Raw genomic sequence first — 12222 nt, forward strand, 5'->3', positions numbered from 1 at the left:
CTGACTTTTCAAAATTTGTTTATTTATTTTTGGCTGCATTGGGACTTTGTTGCTGAGCACAGGCTTTCTCTAGTTGCGGTGAGCAGGGGCTACTCTTCATGGCGGTGCGCAGGCTTCTCATTGCGGTGGCTTCTCTTGTTGTGGATCACGGGCTCTAGGCATGCAGGCCTCAGTAGTTGTGACACGTGGGCTCAGTAGTTGTGACTCACAGGCTCTAGAGCACAGGCTCAGTTGTTGTGTTAGTTGCTCTGCTTCATGTGGCGTCTTCCAGGACCAGGGGTTGAACCCATGTCCCCAGCATTGGCAGGCGGATTCTTAACCATTGTGCCACCAGGGAAGTCCAAGAATCCGACTCTTTTATTCCCTTGGTCTCCTGTAAAGAAATTTTGTTCTGAAACAATGGAATGATTCCTAACCTTAAAGAAGGGAGTGTCATGGTGCAGTAGAAATTAAGGGAAAAATACACTGATTGATTAATAAATACATTATCCTACTATGGTATATTGAAGTATTTCTTATATCTACATGACTAAGGAACAGGGCATTTCCCATAAAGAACAAAGAGACAGGTATAGTGAGATAAAAAAATCAATGAGAAATCAGGAGGTCTGGCGTCTTGTTTTCAGCATATGTGTTGCATGACCTGGGGTAAAGTGTTCAATGTCTATAAATTCTAGAATCTCTCCCTTAAAAAAGGTGTGTAGGGCTTCCCTGGTGGCGCAGTGGTTGGCAGTTCGCCTGCCGATGCGGGGGACACGGGTTCGTTCCCCGATCCGGGAGGATCCCACGTGCCGCGGAGCGGCTGGGCCCGTGAGCCATGGCCGCTGGGCCTGCGTGTCCGGAGCCTGTGCTCCGCGGCGGGAGAGGCCACGGCAGTGAGAGGCCCGCGTACCGCAAAAAAAAAAAAAAAAAAAAAAAAAGGTGTGTAATAATACACATTTTGTCTGCTACCTGGGAGGTGGTACTGTATTGTAGTTACAGGAATTTAAAGTGTCTCTGGTTTTTAATTTAGTCTCTACCACTTAGCTATGAAACTTGCCGAGTTACTCAATCTCCCTAAGCCCCAGTTTCCTCAACAGAGTTGTGCTTAGGACTGAATGATATCATGTCATACACACCCTTGACACATAAATAATTCAATAATAGTAAGCCGTTGTTGCTACTACTGTCTCACCTCCACGTGAGTAGCAAATGGGTTCACAGGAAAAAAAATAATGTAAACTATAAGATGCCATACAATCATTTTTTAGACATTTTTATTGGTTTTATTCCCCTTAACATTAATTTTATACCATCATGTGTTTGTAAACTTAGGCTATAGCATTTGGTTTTTTTTCCCCTTGAACATGACTCAATTTTATCATTATGAACATCTACTACCATATGATGCTAACTTGCACAGCAGCTCTGATTATTTTTGAGTTTGTTGAATGCTCTCCCATATTTTGGCTATTGTAAATAATGCCATGGTGAACAGAGACACAAATATCAATTTGAGATAGAGATTTCATTTCCTTCAGATATACACCCAAAAGTACAATTCCTGGATCACATGGTAGTTCTATTTTTAATTTTTTCAGGAACCTGTATACTATTTTTCATAGTGACTGCACCAGTTTAAATTCCCACCAACAGTACACTATGGTTTCCTTTTCTCCACATCCTTGCCAGCACTTGTTAGCTCTTTTGTTTTTGACAATAGCAATTCTAACAGATGTGAGAGGTTGTTTTGATTTGCATTTCTCTGTTGATTAGTGATGTTGTATACCTTTTCATGTATCTATTGGTCATTTTAATATCTTCTTTGGAAAAATGTATGTTTAGGTCCTTTGCCCACTTTTTAATTGGATTATTTGGTTTTATGTTATTGAGTTGCATGAGTTCCTTATATTTTTTGGATACTAACCTCTTATCAGACATGTATTTTGCAAATATTTTCTTCCATGAGTGCACTTTGCATTTTGTTGATCATTTCTTTTGTTGTGCAGAAGCTTGTTTGATATAGTCACACTTGTGGATTTTTGCTTTTATCGTCAAAAATTTTTTCCCTATGTTTTTTTCTAGGAGTTTTATGGTTTGAGGTCTTATGTTATAGTCTTTAATACATTTCGAGTTAAATTTTGTGAGTGGTATAAGATAGGGGTTTCGTTTCATTCTTTTGCATGTGAATATCCAATTTTCCAGCACCGTTTATTGAAGAAACCATCTTTTCTCCATTGAGTATTCTTGGCTCCCTTGTCAAATATCAAATATTGGTTGACTGTATATTTGTGGGTTCATTTCTCAGCTTCTGGTTCTGTTCCATGGGTCTGTGTGTGTTTTTATGTCAGTACCATACTGTTTTCTTTTTTGGCTGTGTGGTGTGGCATGCGGGATCTTAGTTCCCCAACCAGGGATCGAACTTGTGTCCCATGCATTGGGAGCTCAGAGTTTTAACCACTGGACTGCCAGGGAAGTCCCAGTACCATACTGTTTTAATGACTGTAGCTTTGTATTATAGTTTGAAGTCAGGAAGTGTGATGCCTCCAGCTTTGTTCTTTTTTCTCAGGATTGCTTTGGTTATTTGGGGTCTTCCATGGTTCCACATGAATTTTAGGATTTTTTTTTCTATTTCTGTAAAAATGTGATTGGAATATTGATAGGAATTGCATTGAATCTATAGATAATTTTGGGTAGTATGGACATTTTAACAATTTAATTCTCCCAGTTCATGAACACAGGATATCTTTCCATTTATTTGTGTCTTCAGTTTCTCTCATCAGTGTCTGATAGTTTACAGATTTTTTTTACCTCCTTGGTTAAATTTATTCCTAAGTATTGATATTTTATTCTTTTTACTGCTATTGTAAATAGGATTATTTTCTTTATTTCTTTTTTAGATAATTCATTGTTGGTATATAGAAATGCTACTGATTTTTGTATGTTGATTTCGTATCCTGAAACTTTACTGAATTTTTTTATTAGTGCTAAGAGTTTTTTGGTGGAGTCTTTAGGATTTTCTATATATAAAATCATCATCATCTTCTTCATTATTCCTAGGGTTCAGGGGTTATGGAGCAAGGGGGATGTTTTTCTCAGGGCCAACGAACAGCAGGGCAGGGATTGCAGCCAGATGCCCAGACACCCAGGCCCATCTGTCTGCTCCACACAGAACCCTTCATGTGCCCTGCATGTCATCTACGAATAGAGACAATTCTTCTTCCTTTCTAATTTGGATGCCTTTTACTACTTTTTCCTGCCTAATTGCTCTGGCTACAACTTCCAGTACTATGTTGAATAGGAGTAGTAAGAGTGGGTATTCTTGTTTTGTTCCTGATCTTAGAGGAAAAGCTTTCAACCTTTCACAGTTGAGTATGATGTTCACTGTGGACTTGCCTTTATTATGTTGAGGTACATTCCTTCAATACCCAATTTACTGAGAGGTTTTTTTTATCATGAATGGATGTAAAATTTTATAAAATACTTTTCCTGCATCCATGAGATGATCAGTGACATTTATCTTTCACTCTATTAATGTGATAGATCACATTTATTGATTAATATATGTTCAACAATCTTTGCATCCCAGGGATGAATCTCACTTGATCATAGTGTATGATCTTTTTAACATGCTGTTGAATTCAGTTTGCTAGTATTTTATTGAGAATTTTTGCATCTATGTTCATCAGGGATTTGGTCTGTAGTTTTCTGTAGTTATAAAATTTTTTCCTTATAGTGTCTTCTCTGGCTTTGGTATCAGGATAACGCTGGCCTAGTAAAATGAGTTTTGGAGTGTTCCCTCTTCTTCAGTTCTTTGGAAGAGTTTGAGAAGAACTGGAGTTACTTCTTTAAATGTTTGGTAAAATTCCCCAGTGAAACCATCTTGTCCTGGACTTTTATTTGTTGGGAGGTTTTTGATTACTGATTCAATCTCCTTGTTATTGGTCTATCCAGATTTTCTGTTTCTTCATGAGTCAGTCTTGGTAGGTTGTATGTTTCTAGGAATTTATCCATTTCTTCTATGTTGTCCAATTTGTTGGCATATAGTTGTTCACAGTAGTCTCTTATTGAGAATGGATGGATAAAGAAAATATTTTATATGTATTTATATGTTTTAATATATACATATTTTATATTTAAATATATTTATATATATACACATACAAATATGTGTATATATATATGTATTCAGACATAAAAATAAGGACATCTTATCATTTGTGAAAACATGGATGAACCTTGAGGGCATTATGCTAAAGGCAGGCAGATAAAGACAAATGCTGGATGATTTCACTTACATGTGGAATCTAAGTCCAGACTCATAGAAACAAGAGCAGATTGATGGTTTCTAGGGGCAGGGGTGAGAGTGGGGTAAGAGGAGAAGGATACAAACTTCTCGTTATAAGGTGAATACATTCTGGAGAGATACTATACAGCATGGTGACTGTAGTTAACAATACTGTACCGTATGTTTAAAAGTTGCTAGAAGAATAGATTTTAAAAGTTCTCACCAAACTCGTAAAACAAAAATATCTAACTGTATGAGGTGATGGTTGTGTTAACTAACCCTATTATGGTAATCATGTTGCAATATATACATATTTGAAATCATTACATTATAGACCTTAAACTCACAATTTTATGTCAATCATATTTCAGTAAAGCTGGAAAAAATTAAAAATAAAAATGCCTTCCCTTCTGCAGTTAAACTGTTAGCTGTTACTTCTCAAGGCTGTCCTTTTTAAAATCTCTGATGGTCAGACCCACTCTTTTTAGCTAGCCACTTCCAATAATATGTTTAGAAAATTAGATCATTGGCTTGTTTTAGAATTTTGTATTAAGAAAGAATAATAATCTCTGGGTAGACATAGAGATCAAGGACTGCTTTTTTAATTTAGAGGGTTTTTTTTCTGTTTGTTTATTTGTTTGCTTTAAGAAGCTATACTGCTTCCTTTGGTTTTCTTATATGCTGATCCCGGATTGATGACTTAATCATCATAATAGGATGTTAAAATGGAACTCTTTACATCTTGGTTTTAGTTATATCACCAAGAACATAATTGGCAAGGACTTTACTATTCCAAAGCAAGGGGCTAGGTTACGTATGCTAGAAGCAGGTTTTGTAATTGTTTTCTTTTAAGCTGGGATTGAAGAGACTGAAAGAGAAGTTTTAATCTGAAGAGAGAATTTTATTCAGTGGAAGTTGTTAGTCAGAGAACAGCTGTTCTGTATTAATTTCCTATTGCTGCTGAAATAAATCACCACGAATTTAGTGGCTTAAAACAACCCTAATTTATTCTCTTACAGTGCTAGAGGTCAGAAGTCTAAAATCCAGGTGAGGTCCAGCTGCATTCCTCCCGGAGGCTCTCAGGGAACAATCTGCTCCTTTGCCTCTCCCAGTACCTAGAAGCCACCCGCAGTCCTTGGCTGTGGCTCCTTCCTCCATCTCCAAAGCCAGTGGCGTAGCATCTTCAGATCTTCCTCTTTGTACCTTTTCTTCCATCATCATTTTGCCTTCTGTGTCTTGGACCCTACTGACTCTTCTTCTTATAAGCACCTGCATGAAGACATTGGGCCCCACCAGATAATATAGGATAATCTCGCCTCTTAAGTCCCTTAATTTAATCACATCTTCAAAGTCCCTTTTGCCAGGCTAGGTAACATGTCCACAGGTTCTGGGGATTAGGACATGGATAAATCTTTGGGAGGCTATTCTGTCTACTCTACCAGTGAAGGAAGGTAGCCCAAGAACCCACTGAAGTACCAAGAAAGGAAGAATCAACTTTAAACAAGGCCAGGCTAAGAGAAGACTGGCACCAGCTCAAAAGAGTAAAAATCAAGAATATTTATTGTTTCTTACTGCCCTTTACTTCTCTTTCCATGACTCCAAGGATAAGAAACTTCTTTTGGCAAGCTGGGGAGGAGGGGAGAAATACAGGCTGGGGAAATAGGAAAGAAGTGAGTCATTTCCTTTTCCTCTCCTGCTGTAAAATTCTCACCTAGAACCATGTTGAGTACAGGGAGAGGGGAGCTTTTATTGCTAATGAAGTTCATAGTTGATCATTATTGTGGAATGGGTATTGTAACTGGTAGCTTAAAAGTACCAGAGTATTCTTTTTTATTATCTGAGAGTGACCAGACAAGTTATGCCCAGGACTCATCTAAAGGTGTTAACAAATTGGCCTGACAAAGTGGATTTAAATAAGCAGTGCCAGTGGGGAAGAAGATGGCAGAATTAAGCTGTTTCCTTATTGAACTTTGAAAGTTATGTTTCTTCAAAATGATGGTTATATAATATAATTCTAACATTAGTTGTGTAAGTACGTAAAAATCTGACAATCAAAAGATGAAAAAGGTTAGCTAGTGATTGGACAGTTAAGAAGGCATTATCTGGAACTAGAGTTGGAAATTTTAATTCCTGAAGTTTTCATGGCTAAGACATGCTTTAAGTGGCAAGAAAAGAGAAAGAAGTGAACCTGGAAACTGTAGCGAAGTAATTGCTGACAGTGCAAGCAGAAATAGAAACAATTGAAGTGGCAAGACATGGAACCACTGATAGCCATATAAAGTGACAGTAAAGCCCAGAAATTGCCACTGGGGAAAAGAGAAGAAAATGTATTAATAAAGACGGAAATATAGTTTGGCGGCATTTAATGAAAGGGCACACTTAAACATCGTGTTGATGTTCAGGTCACACAATAAAGGCATGTCAGTGAAATAGCATACCTCTTCTGACTAGTCCATGAAGGACCACTTCTCTCTCATATCTGTTATCTCTGAAATCTTCATTGTTCTACAGCACAGTACTACACTGATGTTCATTACGTCTTGACCTCATAAAAAAGGTTACTTTTTTTTAAAGTACACCATTTTCTATGGCAGGAACATGAATAACACATTTTACAAAGATTGACATAAAAAAATTTTTTTTTCAAATAAAAGAGCTGTTTCACCATAGTAATAACCAGCCTCCAATATGTCTCTCAGAGATCCTACTGTCCTGGTATTCTTGCCCTCCCTCATTGAATCAGGGCTTGCTCCAAGTGACCAATAGAATAAAGTAGAAGTGGTGATGTGTGATTTGGGAGGCTCAAAAGCATTACAACTTCTGCCTTGTTCTTTTGGATTACTTGCTGTGGAAGCCAGTCGTTGTGCTGTGAGAATACCCAAGCAGCCCTGTGGAGAGGCCCATATGGAGAGCAACTGTGGTCCCAGTCGACAGCCAGCACCAATTTTCCAGGCCCTTGAACAAGCCACATTGGAAATGGACCCCCCAAGCCATCTGATAACCGCAGCCCCACTCAATATCTAACTATAAGTCTCATACTAGATCTTGAGACATAACCACCAATTGAACCATGACCTAATTCATGATCCACAGAACTGTGAGAGATTATAAATGGTTGTTGTTACTTTAAACCACTATATTTTGATGGTGATTTGTTACATAACAATAAATAATAAGTATATTCACCCTTAAAAAGTAAAATATCAATCAGCTGTGCAACTAATAGATATTGTATAATTTATCCCTCAAGTATTTCAACTGACTAGCTGGTAATGTAATTATGTTTCTTTTATTTTTAATATTGATTTCATTGCACGGCTTAATCTAGTCTACCAAAAGATTGAATGGTAGCCAATGGGAGAAAAATATCCACAAGCCCTCAGACTATACTGATGGTCACCAAACTGTTTGACGTATCATTGAGCATTTCTAATCTATTTAAATAAGTGCTTTGTTTCAACAGGAAAAAAATTTAAATGTCTAGAAAAGAAAGACTGGATTTTCTTTAAAAAAAAAGTGTTTCAATTCCTGCAAAAAAGATAGTGAGATACACACACATACATTATGATATAAACACACGCACACATATGTATATGTTTGTATATGGTATATTAATATAACTTAGTTTTCCTCTGTGGACTCTCCTCACAATGGTTTGGTCTATGTGTGATACAGTATGAGGAGAAAAGAATAGCAGATAGTTCAGTTAAATACAACGCAGAGCAAGTAATTCATCATTATGTAGCAATTACCCTTTAATTTTTTTTCCACCCCTCTATGGGGGAACACAAATCAATTCATTCTGAGAGTGGAACAACCTGATTATCTCATACTACATCCTCTCTTTTGTTATTTTTTAAAAAATAAACATGCATAGTCTCCTTCCACCTCCCTCCCCATTTATAAAACAGGTTTTATATTTTCCTTTTGTGCTTCATCTCTCCCAAAATTTTGATGCCAGACCAAGAGATCCATAGCAGTGGATGGTCCAGAGTGGTTGTATCCATTTTCAAAAATTTATAGATAGTTTTGATATAGTTCACAAATATTTCCCCCCAGCTCAGTTAATACATGACCAACTCATTTATATTCAACACATCATTTATCATAGTCTTAAACAATTACCTGGTATATTTAAAATAGATAACCAACAAGGACCTCCTGTATAGCACAGGGAACTCTGCCTAATACTCTGTAATAACCTAAATGGGAAAAGAATTAGGGAAAGAATAGATACATGTATATGTAGGGCTGAGTCGCTTTGCTGTGCACCTGAAACTAACACAGCATTGTTAGTCAACTATGCTCCAATGTAAAATAAAAATTTTTTTAATTTAAAAAATGGAAAAAAAACCAATTACTTGGGACTCAAAGAAAATATTTATTTGAATAGAAAATATAAATTTTAATCAATTACATTATTGAACTTTTATAATATACAAGTACATATCAAAGTACTTTGAGGATACAACATATTTAACATATGGTTTTCTGGGGGTTCACATTCTAATAGTTGATACTACCTATAGATGTAAGACAAGTTAAATAACATTATAAATTTTATTTCAGCATGTAACAGGCATATAAAAGATGTTAAAGATCATGCATGGTTATTTTAAAATGAAATGAGAAACTTAAAAAAATCTGAATGGCAGTTTATATCTTGAAATAAATTTTTCTTTACTTTTTCATGTGATCTTTTTTTGAATGCATTTTTAGAAAACTAAGTAAATACTAAGAAAAATTTTATACCAATTGTTTTGTTCCCAGTCATTTAAGCTGTTTAGTTTTACTCTATTCAACTAACATTTTTGTTTGAAGAAAACTTTCTTCCTTTTGATTACAGTGAACGATGTCCCAGTTGTATGTTGGTTTATTTATTTATTTAAAATAAATTTTATTTTTTTTTATTTTTAATTTTTTAAGAATATTTATTTCTTTGGCTGTGTCGGGTCTTAGTTGTGGCACGCAGCTTTCTAGTTGTGGTCCGCAGGCTCAGTAGTTGCAGCATATGGGCTTAGTTGCCCCACGGCATGTGGGATCTTAGTTCCCCGACCAGGGATTGAACCTGTGTCCCCTACATTGGAAGGCAGATTCTCAACCACTGGACCACCAGGGAAGTCCCTGTTGGTGTTATTTAACTTATCAGTGGAACAGTGATTGACAGTAGTGCTCAGTTTAGGTTCAGAGAAATGACCCAGAGACTGCTATGGGACTGGGGCAAGAGAAATCAGAGCAGTTGGAAAGAGCCCAGTCAGTTGAGTAGCTTTGGAAATACTTGGTCATAGACAAATTCATTGGCAACCAAACTCACTTTCTTCTGATTGAAACTTATACTATAAACTCCTAGAGTTAAACTTGCATTTTTATTCTAACTCTGGCACTGACTGGCTGCTTGATTTAGAGCACATTTATTAACTATTTTTACCCTTTTGAAAATCTGTAAAATGGGTTAATAACATCAACCTAACAGTTTGATGAGAGGATTAAATATGCAACATATTTAAAGCCTTTGTCATGACACAAAGTTCTTCAGAAAATGGTAATTTATTTTTTCTCCTTCTGAAGCTTTTAGATTACTAAAGTCTCAGTTATAAAGGATGCACACTGAATAAAATAATTTACAGTATCAATTTTAAAAAAATTCCAAAGAGTATGTTAACAGCCAGTAGCCTTATATTTTCTCAATACAACTAAACAATTGTTTAGAGTGAGATGGATCAGTTATGTCCTTATAGTGATCTTGGGTACCAGATTCTATTTATTAATAATTGCTGTTTGGAGTGCTATGTTCAAAGTGATTCAGAATAAATGTTTATATTAATTTCAAAGGCTGAGAGAGAATTTTCTCAATGTAGCTAAAAATGTTTGGAGGAATATTGTAAGACAGTAGACAGTAGTCACTAATGATACTACCTCCTGTTTTGAAACAGTGGTTTGAATAAGGAAAACAGGGAGGGAGAGGTGGACAGAGCTGGGCTGAAATCTACTCACATCCATGACAGATGTAGTCTCCTAGAAGGATTTGGGGGTTTACAATTAAATGCTTTACTGTGCTGTGGAGATTAGATATTCACCTGCTCGTTTTTGTCTTTTCTAGAGAATGTCTCTAAATTTGTTCTCACCCTTGTTTTGCAGCATACATTAAAAAAAACTATATACTTCCAAATAGTTTGCAGGTGGTAGGGGCTTTGTTCATCAACCTATGCTTTCTCAATCTCTGTATTTGCAAGGGTCCCAGAGTTACTGTAAGCATTTTAGTTCAAAGGTAGGCTCCAAAGGATTTGGGTTTGGCCAGGCTGAGGTGAGAAACCTGCCCAGTCCAGGGCTGGTCCTGGTGGGTCCTCCTAAAATTGGAATTGGTTCTATATAGATTCTGCTGTGTTTAATGGTATACCCCAACTTTGTTCAACTTTCAGCTACAACGGATCAAGAATATGAAAACTACCTGCCTTATATAAACCTGCAATCGTAGATTTTTAAACTACCAAATCAAAAGGAAATCAAAAAGCTAGACATGATTTATACCATTTACTTTATTCCTGTCTGATGATATTCATCTGCTTATTACTTTTATATGCTAAATAATTAAACCTCTGCTTTTCAAATTACCTCTAGACACACACACACACACACACACACACACTCTCTCTCTCTCTCTCTCCCTCCCTCCCTCTCTCTCTCTCCCTCTCTCTCTCTCTATATATATATATATATACACATACACACACACACACACACACACACATACACACAATGGAATATTTCTCAGCCATAAAAAAGAATGAAATTCTGCCATTTGTATCAACATGGTTGAACCTAAGGTATAATGCTTACTGAAATAAGTCAGAGAAATCAAATATTCTGTTATCACTCACATGCAAAATCTAAAAAATAAAACAAATAAATATAACAAAAAAGAAACAGACTCACAGATGTAGAGAATGTAACCAGTGGTTACCAGTGGGGAGTGGGATGGGGGAGGGGTAATATAGCCATATGGGATTAAGTGACACAAACAGCTATCTGTAAAATAAATAAGCAACAAAGATATATTGTGCGGCACAGAGAAATATAGCCATTATTTTGTAATAACTTTAAATGGAGTATAAGCTATAAAAATATTGAATCTCTATGTTGTATACCTAAAACTAATTTTGTAAATCTATACTTTAATAAAATATATATTTAAATTAATAAACATATATTTATAAACATATTTATACCTTTATTATTAATATGCATTCGTTAATAGTAATAATTTATTAATGTAATAGAATGTTAATGTTATTGATTAATAATTTATATGTACTTAAATATTTACTTTAAATCAGTTCCAAACTGGCACTGTCTAATGTGGCAGACACTTGCCATATGTAAATAATTAAAATTAAATTAAAGTTAGAATTCAAAACCTAAATTGCACTAATCTCACTTCAGATGCTCAGTAGTGGCAACTCACAGGCTGTGGATATTTGGAACATTTCTATCATTGCAGGAAGTTCTATTAGATAGCTCTTGAAACTGTACTCTGAAGAATTACTGAATTTTTATATTATAGTCCATACCTCCTTTAGGAGATAGATAATGACAATGATACTTCTAATGAAGTATTCTGAATAGTAATATGAAAAGGATAGTTTAGAAAGTAATTGAATAAAAGAAAGACAAAGGCAGGGAGGGAGGAAGGAAGGAAAGAAGGAATGGAGGGAGGGAGGGAGAAAGGAAGGAAGGGAGGGAGGGAGGGAGAGTTGGAGGGAGGAAGGGGAAACTTTCTATGTATCAATGCCTTTCTCACATATAGTACCATATTAAATTTTAATGACAAACATGGGGACTAAGCTTGTTTGAATCCAAGTAAAATACTCCCTTCTCTAATATTCAGCAGCCTCCTTTGGGATAACGTAACTTTGTTCCACTGAACTGGTTTGTTAGGCTGTGACTATGTAACCGTA

Source organism: Mesoplodon bidens (genome assembly GCF_964165515.1).
Source record: "Mesoplodon bidens genome assembly, chromosome: 6".
Lineage (NCBI taxonomy): Eukaryota > Metazoa > Chordata > Mammalia > Artiodactyla > Ziphiidae > Mesoplodon > Mesoplodon bidens.